At 51.8% G+C, this 14,317-nt stretch overlaps 1 protein-coding gene across 2 annotated transcripts in view; it reads right to left on the bottom strand.

Moving 5' to 3' along the window:
• The window catches only part of DAGLA (diacylglycerol lipase alpha), a 74,357-nt gene extending 62,821 nt beyond the window's left edge, over positions 1–11,536 (bottom strand). Inside the window, exon 1 of one of the 2 annotated variants that reach the window (XM_072638841.1) lies at positions 11,471–11,536. The gene's annotated coding sequence lies outside the window, so the exon portion shown is untranslated. Of the gene's footprint in view, positions 1–7,274; positions 10,376–11,470 lie in introns of those variants that run through there. The other variant, XM_072638839.1, reaches the window with a different exon arrangement.
• Between the last annotated feature and the right edge of the window lie 2,781 nt (positions 11,537–14,317).

Genomic DNA, 14,317 nt, shown 5'->3' with positions numbered 1-14,317 from the left:
TAAAATGTGGACAATAACAGCACCTACCTCCCTCAGTCCCTGTGAGCCTCAAATGAGATGCTATCTGTGGAGCCTTTAGCACAGTGTACAGCACACAGTGGATGCTCTGGAAGCACTCATCCCCCTTCCTTTCCTCCTCACTGAAAGGGACCATCATGAATATCCCCACAAGGCTGTGTGGCCTGGGAGGAAAGCTGATGAGAAAGCAAGAACACTTCCAGCCAACGCCCTGGGAGCGTGGCCATGGGGAGGCCTGACCACTTTCCCTAGCACACACAAGGCTGTGCTTTCCCAGGCCTTCCCACTAGGCAGTTTCTGGGATGTCTGTTCTTTCTCCACCAAACTGAAACCAGCTGGCTGACACTGTATAGACTCCGCCCTGGGCACTGAGGGAGAGATGAGAGGGCAGCCCCAAGGCAAGCAACCCACGGACCTTGGGCTTGAAGTCTGCAAAACCCTTTCCAAATGTTACCTCATTTTATCCTAACAACCCTAGGAAGAAGGTGCTGCTATCCCTTATTTACAGATGAAGAAACTGAGACCAACAATGGTGACACAGCCAGCAAGTGAGGCCAGATTAGAACTCAGGTCCAGCCACAAACCAAATTTTCCACATGTCCCAGAAGCCCAGGCCAGGCATCCAGGGACCGTAATATCAGGCCATGATGGGACAAGATACGCTTGGAAGTCCCTTCCATCTTGAACTCCCCAATGAGCCTGAATTAAGCAGAAGAAGATGGAACGTGGCACTTTCTTACTGCTCCCTCTGGGGAGCCCCCAGCTAGGCACCCTCCCAGGAGGCCCTTCTGGCAGACCCATCACACTGGGCAGCTGTCCTAAAGCACCCATTCCTCTAGCAGGAATTAAGCTGGTATGATACAGGGGAAAGGGGGGCGGAGAATCCTTTGGTTACATTCCCAGGTCTCCTGGTCATTTAGAGTGTGAATTCATGGGCTAGGCCTGTCATGTTTTAAACCCAGTGCACATCCAGAACACAGAATGGTGAGAGTACCCCCCAGCCTTTCCCAGACCTCCTCCATATTGGTGCCTTCTCTCTGAGAATGTTCTCATTTCATCCCATCTAGAGATTTTTTTGTACCTACTGGTTTACATGTATGAGTAGGGGCTGTCTTCGGCCTTTCTTTGTATCATCATGGCTTCACTTCGTGCCTGGCATGAAGTAAATGGTGGCTGACCATAGTAGCTGGACAATGCCTTGCACATGATAGCACCTGACATGCTTTCTCTCTCACAGACACACACACCATCCCTTTAGGTTCTTAACCTGGGGGGGCCACGAACCAAAAACTAAAACACATATACATACATATATATACACATTTGGTCACTTAATTCCAGTATAAATAGCTTTCTTTTTAATCTGATACCTTTTACTGTGTGCATGTATGAATTCAGTTCTGGGAGGGGCCCATCATCTTCCTCAGTCTTGTGTCCCCTCAACTAGGGGTGGGTCACACAGCTAAGTAAGTGCTTGAGGCTGGATTTGAAGGCATATTTTTCCAACCAGCATTCTGGTTTGCAAAACACTTTGTATGCATGATCTCATTTGATTCTCACAAGGATCCTACCCCAGAAGGACAGTTATTATCCCCATTTTGTAAATGCTAAGTAAGTGTCTGAGGGCAGATCTGCAGTCAGCTCTTGCTGGCACCATGTCCACGACTTTCACCAGAGAAGCACTTAATACACATCCCGGTAGTAGTCAGTACTTTTTCGATACTTTCCTCTTTGCGAGCTCACTGGTTCCATCCCACCAACAGTAGGCAGGAAGGATTTTCATTAGCCCTAGTTTAGTGATGGGGAATGTGAAGCTTTGAGAGGTGAAATCAAGCTTCTTCCAGTCTCAGAATACTAGAGCTGAAGAGGCTCTACAAAGTTTCCAGTTCAGAGATGTCAACATTGTCAAGTACAAAGATCCCTTGTTTAGGTTGAGCTATTTCTCAGACTTCTATGTGATATCAGCTGTTCCCTTAGCCTTCACTGACTTAGGACACAGATCTCCACAAAAGCTGTAATGAATCCAGTAAAGCTTTAAAGTGAACCTGTCAACAATAGTTCACTTTCACAACAACCCTGCCGGGCAGGTGCTAGTATGACCTCCATTTTACAAATGAAGAAACTGAGGCTTGAGAAGTGGGTTAAGTGACAGGATCATCTAGTCAATAAGTATCAGACAGGATTCCAAACCTGGTCTTTCTGCCTCCAAGTCCAGCGCCGCACACTGTGCCAAACTATCTCTCTGATCACAAGATCATCTCCGTACCCTCAAAAAATACTAATGCACATATTCATGAGACACTGTTTATTCAGACATAATGTTTGCTTATTTATCATGCCAAGTCATTTAATGAGATGGCTGGTACTGTTTTGCAAATTTCAGAGTCTGGAAATACACGTGAAGTGATGAAGGTTTCAGCCTTCGGGTAATGTACAGCAGATTCATAATATTAATCACAAGGGCACAGGACCCGTTATTCACATCATAGACTCTGTTGGAGCTGAATAAAGGTCAAGATGACAATCCTGTTATGGGTAAGTGGGATTCGCGAACCCAGCTGGAGGTTAGAAATCGTTAGTCTAGCTCAATGCTCTCATTTTACAGATAAGGAGACTGAGGGTCAGAGAGGTTGGTGACTGACTCAAGGTCACACACATCATGAATCTCACGGACACAATGGATGTCGACAGAGGGATCAAAAAAGCACTAATGAGGATGATCAACTCTTGGGCTAGAAACCATAGATCTTGGGGGGGAAGGGTGGTATTTTTCAGAAAAAGGAAATGTCCCTACAAAGTGAACCACTAGTTAATATATCGGTCACTCAGCAAGCGCTGATGAAGAATTACTGTGTGCCTGAACCTGGGCTACGTTCTGGGCAGGCAAAGAGAGATGGTAAGGAAACACAGGGAGGGGAAGGTGGGATGCATCCCAACGTACTTCCACGTTTCTCTTTGTTGCAAGCAAGGATTCAGAAGGGAAGGGGAGAGTTTCCAGGGAAATGACAGTTAACAAGAGGCAACATAAACACTTTTAAAATGAAATACATTGTTTTTAAGTAAATAGGAGGAAAAAAAGCTATCTGAGACCAAGGTTTCAATATCTGGATTATGGAGTAAACCCTCAGAATCCTGTGCTCTTAAGCAAAGACTGAAGAAAATGTATTTATCTAGAGGCTTCCAAGTCTAATTTGGAAAGACTTTAATGACAAGGATAAGGAAAGGAAATGTTCAATTCACTTTCAATTCAAATATTTCAGTCTAGATACCATAGAGAGGAGTCATGAAAGAAAAGGCCAAGAAATTCATAGAAAATTCAAGCAAGGTGCCTGCAAACAAAGGCTATGGCCTCTGGTATCTATGGACAAATACACCAAGTGGAGATACAAGCAAGATAAACTAAAGATTCTGATGCAAAGAGACTGAGTTAACGCTAAGACTCAGGGAGATGGACCCATACCCAGAATACGGCTCCAGCACAGGAGTTCTTAACCTGGGATTCCTGAACTCAGTTTTTGGGTTTTTTTTAATGTTTCAATACTAATAACAGTTCACTACCTGCTTTCCTTTGTAATCCTATGCGTTTTATTTATGCATTTTAAAACATTCTGGGAAGGGGTCCAAGTTTCCCAGGCTGTCCAAGGTCCCATAGAGGACACACAGAAAACTGAAGAACTTCCCATTTCAAGGAGGACACACTCATTTCAAAAGGGAAATAGAAGACTGGGGAAAATGAAATGTTATGCTGTTTTAGATGAAAGAGACACATTTCTATGACAAAATCCAAAGATCAGAGGAGAGTATTATGGTAAAAAGTATTTAGGTGAAGGTTAAGGGAAACAGAAACAGGAGTAATCTCACCATGAGAATAGACTACAGACCACCTGGGCAGAAAGAAGAAATAGATAAGGAGACTGGGAAATACCCCAAGCCTACCATAGAAGAAGACAGAGGAAATGAATGACCTGGGCCTCTGCTGGAGCTCTCTCAGTCACAGACAGAGCAGCTAATCACTTTTGACCTGCCTTAATAAGAATGAATTACTTCAAGAAGCAGAAGAAGCAATACAGGGGACTCCTAATATGGATCTGATTATTTCCAACAAGAAGAAACTTGTTCCCAAAGTAGGACTGAGAAGAATGTTGGAAGAAAGTGAGCACTTCACCTCAGATCTTGAGCAAGGTTGAGACAATTCAGGCATGGTCTGACACGGACCCTAGAATTCAGGAGAACAGCTTCCAGGGTTCAGCCAAAAAGACAGGGAGGATCCCATGGACCAGTGCTCTACAGAGGAACTGAACAAGCCAGGAGGGAAGACAAGTTCTCACGGTACAAAGAAAAAGCATCCCACTGAGGAGGGAAAGGGGAAGCTATGGAAAGAGTCGGTCTGGACGTCACAGACCAGCTCGCTTTGCCCACCACATGGAAGGAGAGCACGAAGGAGTAAGGTCGGGGCACCAGAGTTCAGAATGTGCTGAAACTATGGACACAGAGAGGACCGCTTTCTCCAGCTCTATTAGGGAAAAGAGGAGGGCCAAAGACAAGCCGGAACTGCTGTCTGGGGTCGCCACGATGACAGGAGACACAAAGGAGGATTTACTCAGCTCCTACTTCCTGTGGTTTTCTCTGGTGAGGGAGAAGACAGAATGACTATGGCAGACAGAAAGCTGAAACCCAAGATTGGGAGGGAGATGGTGAGAGTGCACCTAGCTGCTCTAGATGACTTCAAGTCACCAGGCTGGGACCAGCTCCATCCCAGAATACTGAAAGAACTGGAGAGAGTGACTGACTGTTGGTGATCTCTGAAAGCCTGTGGGAAATGAGAAAGGGGATGAAGGACCAGAGAAAGGCAAATGTTGTCCCACTTTTCATAAAAGGAGTAGAGCAGAATCTGTAAACACCAGACCCAGGGGCTTGACCTGAAAGCCTGGAACAATCTGAGGGCTGATTATTAAAGGGATAGTTAGTGACCCTCTAGAAAGGAAGCGGCAGTCACTAGAAGGCTTTCCCAGGATGGGTTCCAGATCACTCAGGGAGCGCTGCCAGACTGGGAGATGAGAGGAATGCTGTAGATACAGCTTACCTTGATTCTGGCCTCCCTCCCCACCCCCCCAGTCTCTCATGCTGCTCTTATGGCTTCAGTAGAGACATGTGGGCTTCACACAGTATGGCCAGTCAGGAGGACTGAGAGTTGGCTAAGTGGTCAGACCCAAGGGGCGCTCGTAAGAGCATTAGGAGCTTGGTGTCCACTTAGAAGGAGGGCTCCAGGAACATCTCTGGCCACTGTGTTGCTTAACATTTTCCCCAGTGACCTGGATAGAGGCATAAATGCAGCATTTATCAAATGAAGAGATGACACAAAGCAAGGAGGGACGGCCAGTGTGCTGGGTGCTAAAATCAAGACCCAGAAAGATCTCAGCATAATAGGGAGAAACGTGATGTTTTACATTGGGGCTCCAAAATTCAACTTTGGGAGTTCAAGGTGGGGAAGTAGGACTGGGTAACAGCTCCCCAAAAGATCTGGGGGTGTCAGTAGATGGCAAACTCAAGTCGACAGTGTGATTGGCAGCCAAAAAAGCAAACAGGTGGAGGGCCATGTTGAAGTGTGGTCCATGAGAGTCCACAGCTCTACCCCAGGCCAGGTCACCTCTGGAATTCTGGGGGCAGCTCCAGCTGCCACATTCTCAGGATGCTGGCAGGCTGGAAAATGTCCAGAGGACAACAACTAGGCTGGTAAAGGGCCTCAAGACCTGGCCACGCAGGCATTTGTTGGGGACCTAGGAATAGTTAGTATGGAAAAGACTTGGGTGGGGAATGAGAGCGGTCTTCAACATGTGACAGCCGGAAGAGGGATGGGGTCCAACCTAGGGAGGGAGTTGAAGCTTGAGGTGTGAACAAACTTCCTGATCACTCCAGATGTTCTAAGATGGAATGGGGCTCCTCCTCGGGAGAGGTCCTCCCCCAGCAGCTGGATGGCCACTTACAGTAGGGTTTGGAGGAAATCCTTGTCTGTTCCACCTGAGTGGGAGGTGCAGGGCCAGGAGGCAGACCCCTGACCAGACTGACCACTGTCACTCAGGTTCCCGATTCCCAAGCCAGCTGCTCTCCCTGGATCCATGCTGCCTCCCCCAAAAGGCCAGGACTATCAGCTTTGCCCCATTAGGCTGTGAGGCACAGCAGGTATCCCACTTCAGAAAGGAGAGTTAACTTGACTCTGGCTGACATTCTCAAGATTACAGAGGAGCAGAGATCAGCCAGGTCACCCTCTGTCCTGAAATGACACCTCTGGGAAAGGGGACAACAGAAGTGTTTTGTCCTCACTTCCTTACGTATCACAAGGGCAGAGAGACCCAAACCAGGTGACAGCAAGTGTTCACAATACAAAGCAGACCCCTACAGAGTGTCCTTCAGACCTGGAGGATGGATGCGCTGGGTTCTGTTCAGGAGGATGGTTTTTATAATGAATGGACATCAATAATAAATTAACCTCAAGTAAGTAAAGGAACATCAATCATAAATTAATTAAATGGTTCCAGGAGAGGTACTGACCTGGGGCTTATTCAGGATGAGTGAGAAGTACAGAAGTATAGATAGAAGTATTCTATCTTCCCTCTAACAAGAAAAGTACCCTGCACACACACACATACACACACATATATATATACACATCCATAGGTACACGTACATACACACAAATCACAGGCACACATATACATACATGCACACATATACATAGGTAGATATATACACACCCACAGGCACACATATACACATACACACACGTATATATACACACATACACAAACACATAGCTCCCAATCCCCTACATAGAATTCTTCCAGAGCACCACAAGAAATCAGGATGGGGGCTAGTTTTTCTAGCTGCCTCCTAACCACCTCCCAATCCAAAAAAGTGGAAAAAAGTACTCTCCTCTGGTTCTGTCCCCACCACCAGCACAGAGATCAAAACAGCTGAAAGGGCTTTAATGAAACCTCCTAGAATAGTCACCTCTTGGGCTGAAATCAGGCAGGAGAAATTTCAAAGGGTAATTTGGTGAGAAAATCATTAAAAGGCTGGAAATAAGTGGAAGGAGGCCCAGTAATACCTCTTTAGTCAAACTGGGGGGAGGGAGATAAGAAGACGCCGGTCAGTAGAAGCCAGCCTTAAAGTGTGGCTCCCCACTGTTCATGAGAAATACAGCTCATAGAAAGCCTAGGCCAAAGAATTCAGTTCCGTTCAAATCAACACTTGGTTACCTCTTGCTTGGGCCATGCCAACGGCTTCCTAATGGGTCTTCCTGAAGGTGTCCTCTTCCCTCCTCTGACGCATCCTCTACACAACTGCTTGAGTCCTAAAAGCACAGGACTGTTCACTTACTCCCCTGCTCAAGAACATTTGGGGCTCCCTATTGCACAACACAAATTCCTCTATTTGACACTGAAAGCCCTTCCCACACTGGTTCTCTTTCCGGGCTGATGACATTCATTCTGTCCCCTGCACACAATAATGCCCATATCCAGTCTGTCCTTCTGCACCAGTCATCTCTCCTGTCTGCCTGGCTCTCTCTCCTACCTCAAGCTAACCCCTCTCCAAAACGGCTCAAGCAGCATCTCCTACAAGGGCCTTTCCTAAGGGACCCACTCATTGGTCTGTCCCACAACACTAAAGTGACTTTGCACTTCTTTATGCATCATTTATCAGTAAAGTCCCCAAGCCAGGGTCTCTATTGTTGGTCTCGGAAGCTGAGTGCCTGGCACACAGTAGGTGCTCACATGGAGGTCAGAAAGGGCCCTACAAGTACATTCTCAAGTTCTTCCTGAAGGACTCTGGAAAGGATTGGGAGACATGGGAGATCCTGGCGCAGGACTGCCCAGCATGGCACACCAGCATCAAAGAAGGCACTGTGCTCTGTGAGTGAAACAGAAGCACAGTAGCTCAAAAGAAATGGGAGCTGCGCGGATTTAGAAACATCTTCACTCTAGATGTTCATGTGGACTGTTTGTGCCTGACCTGTGGCAGGGCCTTCCTGGCTCCTATTGGTTTGATCAGTCCCAGAAGAACCCACTCAGCCTGACCCTGACATCACGAGGCCCTCTGGGAACTCTGAGCACCAAGGACAACAACCAAGTGTCTGCTAGGTGCCTGCTGCTGTGACTGGTGCAAGCACTGAAGAGCCCACTAGTGCAAAGCGTCGCCCAGAGACGAAGGCAGCTTTTCTCTTTCACTCATTTGGCAGTCCTTCTCTGAGCCCCAGCGGGCCGGGGCTCCTCCAGCAAACCTTCAATGAGATGGGGCTGCCTGGCCCTCATCTCGCTAGAGTTGGGAGAGACCTTAGAAATACCTTGTCCAAGGCCCTCATTTCACAGAGAAGGAGACTGAGGCCTGTCTGGCAGGACCCCCTTTACTCAGAGCAGAGGTCACGATGGAGATAGAGTTTGAGGAATCAAGCTCAGCAGTGGCTTCACTATTCCACAGGAAAAGGGCTCTCCTTTCTTGCTGGTAGCCAGCTTCTGGTGAGCTGAACACAGGCCTGCCTGGGAAGCCTACAGGTGGCGTGAGTGGTGGAGACAAGCCCTAAATTGGGACTTCTTCTAAGGAATACCCAGAAAGCAGGAAGCTTCAATTGTGACGAAACCCACTCTCCCCCCATGCCAGAGCACCAAGGCGTTCCTTCTCCCTCCTCCCACTGGCATCTCCTGCTGTGCAGAACCCACCAGCACCCCACTCACACACACCCACTGACATCAGGCCAGACACAGAAACCCGAAGCCTCCCAGCCTTCCCCTGCACCCTCACGGCCCACGCTGATTCAGGGACCCACACAAGGCACCCCCACAGACATGGGTGGAACAGCGGCACTCAAAGGGACCCTCAGCCCACTCGGCAAGCACCATTAACCTCACTTAACTCCAAAAAGATGCCCTGAATTACACCATCCCTGGGCCTAGCAGGGAACGCTAGGTGCCCACCTCCCAGGTCCAACAATTTACTCGTCTCTGTTGCCCTCCACACCACACACAGACGCTGACCTCTCCTCCTGCTCTCTCCTGTCTGACCCAGGGAGCCCCAGCACAGCAGATGCTGGCATCATAAAAAATCTTAACAAAATCAAAGTAAACACTGGGTTTTAACAAGGTGTGTGGTGGCTGGGTAACCGCATCCTGCCCAGGGCTTGTCACCACATTTCTCCTTCCTTTCCCACAAAGTTTACTGATAGCTCTCCCAGGACACTTATCTGCCCCTACCAGAAAACAGAGCCCCCCACCCCCCAGGCTGTTAACTGTGGAGCAGCAGGGTTCAGTGCCAGAGGCACCAGGGAAGTGAAGACTGGAGCTCCTCTGGGTCCTAGCCCTAAGAGTTGGATCCCAGAGGGCAGAGAGAAAAGGAGGACGAGGTAAGTTGGGAATTCACCCCAAGTTCTGAGTTCACGTTTAGCCTCTCCAAACTGGCTTCCACACAGGCCCCAGAATGTTTTTTAAAACTGGTTCAAGAGAGGTCTAATTCCCAGACCTCACCTGGGGCAGGCAGGGGGCAATGCCTTCTTGTTTTAGGGGATTAGGGAGTGGGCAAAGCAAAGACCAAAAATGGTTTTGGCATCCAGGGCATCTCTGATTTCCAGCTCTGTACAAAGGGTGAGGGTCAGTAGTCTTTCTCCTAAAATGGAGCCCCAAAGCAGGGGCTGCATACAGAGAATTTGGACAGGTTGGTGAGTGGTGGGATGTGACCCACCAGGGACTCACGATCTGACGGAAAAGGGGCCAATTTTCTTCAGCCCTTTCCCTATCTGCCCAGCCTGCCACCCTGCAAGGCTTTGAAAACGATTCACAAGGGAAGCGGTGGCTGGAAGCACTCTGAGACTCTGTATGGCTGGACAGCACCCACAGGGGCAGGATGGCCACAGAGTGTTGGGGGGGGGGGGGTCAAAGACAAAAGGGCTCCACCCGAGTTCTGGAGAAGGAGAGGGTCTGCCTGAGATGCTCTAGGTATCTCTTCCCACCCCCTACCCCCACTGCCCCTGAGAACTGCAAAGGAAATAACACTGGGAGAGCAGGGAGGTGCCCAGGCAACTGCCCACACTGGGGAAGGCGCAGGCTGGCAGCCACCTGTACTGTGCCCCGGGCCCTGCAGATGCTGCAGCAGGGAGGGCGGCAGGCCAGAACTTCAGGGGCACTGTCTGACAGGGTGGTGGGTCTGAGAGGCCCTGCTGATGGGGCTGGGGCCAGACCATCCCCTGCAGTCAGCAGGCAGGGTCACCTCTACTTTGTGGGGTAAGATGAGAACAAGGTCAGGGCCCCTGCAGGCCCATCATCTTAGCCTTCCCCTACGAATCCCATGCCCATCACTCTTCTCCCCAAGGCAGCTGTGGGCACCCCCACCCCCACCCCCAGCAAAAAGCCAGAGAACCTCCCAGGGTCCAGGAGCACCCAGGGTTCAAATCCTGCCTGCCTGGGTGATGCTGGGCGTGGGCTCCTCAACAGAGGGGTGGCTCTGTGACCCTCTGATCTTCCTCTAGAGTGGTGCCCAGCTCACAGCTGGGACCCCAGGGAGGCAGTGGCAGCAGGTGTCAGTGGCACAGGGTGATGGCAGGCGCCTCCTCAGTGGGAGCCCACGTCCCCTACCCCGGCCTGGGGCATTCTGGGCCCCCACAGCTCCCTGTCCTCACTGCCACCCAGGCAGGGGCCGAGGGGCACCGTGGAGAGAACCCAGAGCCCTTCCGAGCCTTCCTCCCGCACCGATGCCCCCGATCTGCTGGGGCTGAGGGGGGCGGGGAGGCTGCAGGAGTCCTCCCCAGCCCGGGAGCCTCCCCCTGGCCCGGCTGCTGCTGACTCACCCGCTCCTCGGACACGCGTGGCCCCGTGGGGTCCGGCTCCGGGGCCAAGCCCCCCCCCAGCCCTGGGCCGGGACCCGGGATCCCCGCGTGACCCCTCCGCGCTGGGAGGACCCGACCCACTCAGGACCGCGAACTCCCCCACTCACGGCAACTCCTGGGCGCCCCGAGGGCCGGGACCCCCCCCACAGCGCCCGCAGGTGTAGACAGCCCCCCTCCCCCCTCCATCACTCAGCCGTCCGTGAGCGAGCACTTAGTGAGCGCCAGCTGTGTGCGCGGGCCGGGCAGGAGCCCAGGAGTGCCTGACCAGGGGCGGGGGTGGGGGGCGCTCCTCCCGCTCCCCCCGCCCCCCGTGTCAAGGTCACCGCCCGCGGCCCCCCCCTCCCTGCCCCGTGACCTTGGGCCAGTCGCCGCGGCTGCCGGGCCTCAGTTTCCCCGCCTGTCACAGAGGAGGGGCCCGCGTCCTCGGCCGCCGTAGCGGGGGGGGGGCCCGGCCGGGGGCCCCCAGCTCCCCCAGGCGCCCCACGTGTCAGCGCCCCTCCGCCCCCGCCCGCGCGTGTCCGGGCCCGGGCCCCCCTGCCGCGCCGCCCCACGCGTGCCCGTGGGCCGCCCGCCCGCGCTTACCTCCCTCCCGCCGCCGCCGCCGCCGCAGGGCCCGGCCCGCCGCCGCCGCCTCCATCCCGGGCGCCCGAGGCCCCGATTCACTAACGCGCCTTCCGCAGGGCCCGGCGCCGGCGCCCAGCCCGCCCCCGCCCCCCGGGGGACGCTGCGTGCTTTACGTAACGCCCCCTGCGCAGCCGGCGGTGACCATGGCGACGGGGCCGGCCTGCAGCGCCCCCTGGCGCCGGGGAGGGGAGCGGGAGGGGAGCGGGAGGGGGAGCGGAGGAGGGAGACCGCGGAGCGGAGGGGAGGGGGGGGCGGGGTGAGGACCAGAGAGGCAGAGGACAGGGAGGGGGAGGGGATGGGGGAGAGGCACTGGCACTGGGCTCTACAGATATCCTGAGCCTTTCACCAACCCTGGAAGGAAACTCACTTAGGGAAACTGAGGCAGGGGCAGATTGGAACTCAGGCCTGGCTGCGTCCAGGCCCAGTATTCTGTCCCCCTCGCCTCCTAACAAGGGGAGGGGGAGGAAAGGGAGGGGAGTAGAAGAGGATGGGGAGAGGAGCGGGTCGGGGTCCCAGAGGAGAAGGGGATGAAGAGGAGCCAGGAGAGGAGCCCGAGGAGCGCTGGGCCTGGAGGCAGGGCACTCCCCTTCCCGGGTTCCACTCTGGCCTGACACTGGCCAGCTGTGTGACCCTGGGCAAGTCACGTCACCCTGGCTGTCCCAGCTTCCTCATCTGTAAAAGGAGGCCTTGTTGGGGCTTTTCTGAAGGCCCTGGGCCCCTCCAGCTGCATGATCTCTGGCCTACACAGCTGTACTTGTCTGAGCTCCTGGGAAGTGAATCAGTGGGACCCACAGCCTCTGAGGTCTCTTCCAGCTCCGACCAGCCCCCCCTGCCCCAGATGCTCCTCGACCCGGGGACTGTGGCAGGTCTCCTGACTTTCTCCTTCCCTTCTCTCCTCTCAGTTGCAGAAAAGGTGCATTGAAAGAGGGATTTCCTCGTCTGGGAGCAACAAGGGCGTGTCAAGTCCACTCTCTCCCCATCTCATGACTATCCTGTCACTGTGACTTTGGACAAATCACTGACCATCCCCAGACTTTGATTTCTCTTCTGCAAAACCAGGAGATTGGATCAGGCCTCTTCCACCTCTAAATCGCACAAAACCCATGGTCGGCCGGCTCCAAACCCAGCCATCTCTGTACCAGGGGGCAGAAAGCCCTGGCTTGGGGCAGAACCCAGTATCCCCCAGCTCCCTGTCAGTGGTGAGAGCCCCAGGATGGGAGAGAAGAGGCCTGTGCCCCCATCCCAGCTGCAGCACGCACTTTTTGGGAGAAGCTACTGCCTCTTTCTCAGGGCACAGTGTTCCTACTTGTAAAATGAGGGGATTGAGATAAGACAAAGGACAGGCAAATGTAAGGGAGATATAACTTGTAAGTAGGAGAGGTATCGCAGTGGGCAGCTGAGTTGGTGCTCAGCTGGGATGCGATGACCCATTTCTTGGGCTGGCAAAGAAGGAGAGAGGCAAGGGCGGGGGGGATCCCTTCCTGCTCTGAGGCTGCAGTTTTGTGATGGGACCCATGGTCCCCTTGGACCTTCTAGGAGTCTCATGCTTAAAAGGGAACAGAAAAAAAGGAAGCTAGACGAGTCATTTCCTTTGGAGAAATGAGAAGCAGGATGATTTCTCCACAGACTATAATCTCTCAGGTAGAGGAAGAAGAAGGTTTCTGTTCACTCTGATGAACTGTTGCTTGGCGGATTCATCATCCCTCTCTGCCCCCAGCACCTCTTCCATATTGTCCCCAATGAAAGTTCTCTTGGTGGAAGGAACTTTCTTACATCCTGGGTCCTGTTACCATCCCAAAAGTTTGCTTGGACCAGGGAGGAGGAGACAGGGCCACCTCTTCTTACAGACCTCTACTGAGTGTGCTTTAAAGGCCCAAACAAACTAGGAGGGGAGGAAAAGGCTGCTGTCCTGCTCACCAGTTTTCAGGGGTGTATTTATTTAATTCTTCCACCAAGGTGGGTTAGCACCTTCTGTCAAGTGACTTGCCCAGAATGACACAGCCAGCCAGTGGAAACAGCCCTTGAACCCAAGCCTTCTCGGCTTAAAGACTAGCTAACTCTCTTGACCACTTGACCACACTACAAATTCCCTAGCCCCATAATCTCATCCTCTCCTAAATTGCCAGGGATCTCTCAACTGACAATGTTGATTGTCTTTTCTCAGTCTTCATCCTTTCCCTCTCTGCTCCATGACAATGTTGACCACCCCCTCTTCCTAGATTCTAGCCACAATATTTAACAGGGAATTGATCTTTGATAAAGTGTTTCTAGTCAAGAAAAGTTTGTAGACTTGCTTCTCTTCCTTTGGGGGAATTCAGTGGGAAAGAGAAAAAGATCTCAATAAAAAATAAAATCAAGGGAGGGATTATTACAAAGTTGATTTGTAAAGAGGAGGTGGGTCTCCCCAAAGTAGGATGTACCCTTTAGCATTGTTGCCCAAGGTGGGGAAAGAAAAACAAGAACAATTTTTAAGTCAATCAAAAATACACCGATATGGAGAAAGGCAGCAACTTGATGGATCTACCAAAAAAAAAATCGGAATAATGTAGATACACATTTTTACTTCTTAACATCTCTGTTTAGTCGACAAGGAGGCCAAGTGACCTTTGGACTCATACCACCACAGAAAGCTTTTATCTCTAGGAAGATTGGGGCTTTGCTTTCTGAGCAGAGAATTGTTTCCCTTACAGGAGAAAACAACTGAGAAATTAATACGGGAAAGAAAAAAGATGTGGAATACTCGTTCATTTGCCCAAGTGTTTCCACAGTTAGGTTAATTGGAGCAAACAATGCATGGAAATGAAT

Source organism: Notamacropus eugenii, chromosome 2, assembly GCF_028372415.1.
Source record: "Notamacropus eugenii isolate mMacEug1 chromosome 2, mMacEug1.pri_v2, whole genome shotgun sequence".
NCBI lineage: Eukaryota > Metazoa > Chordata > Mammalia > Diprotodontia > Macropodidae > Notamacropus > Notamacropus eugenii.
The sequence above is the reverse complement of the archived record's forward strand: the minus strand, read 5'-3'. Positions and strand labels throughout refer to the sequence as shown.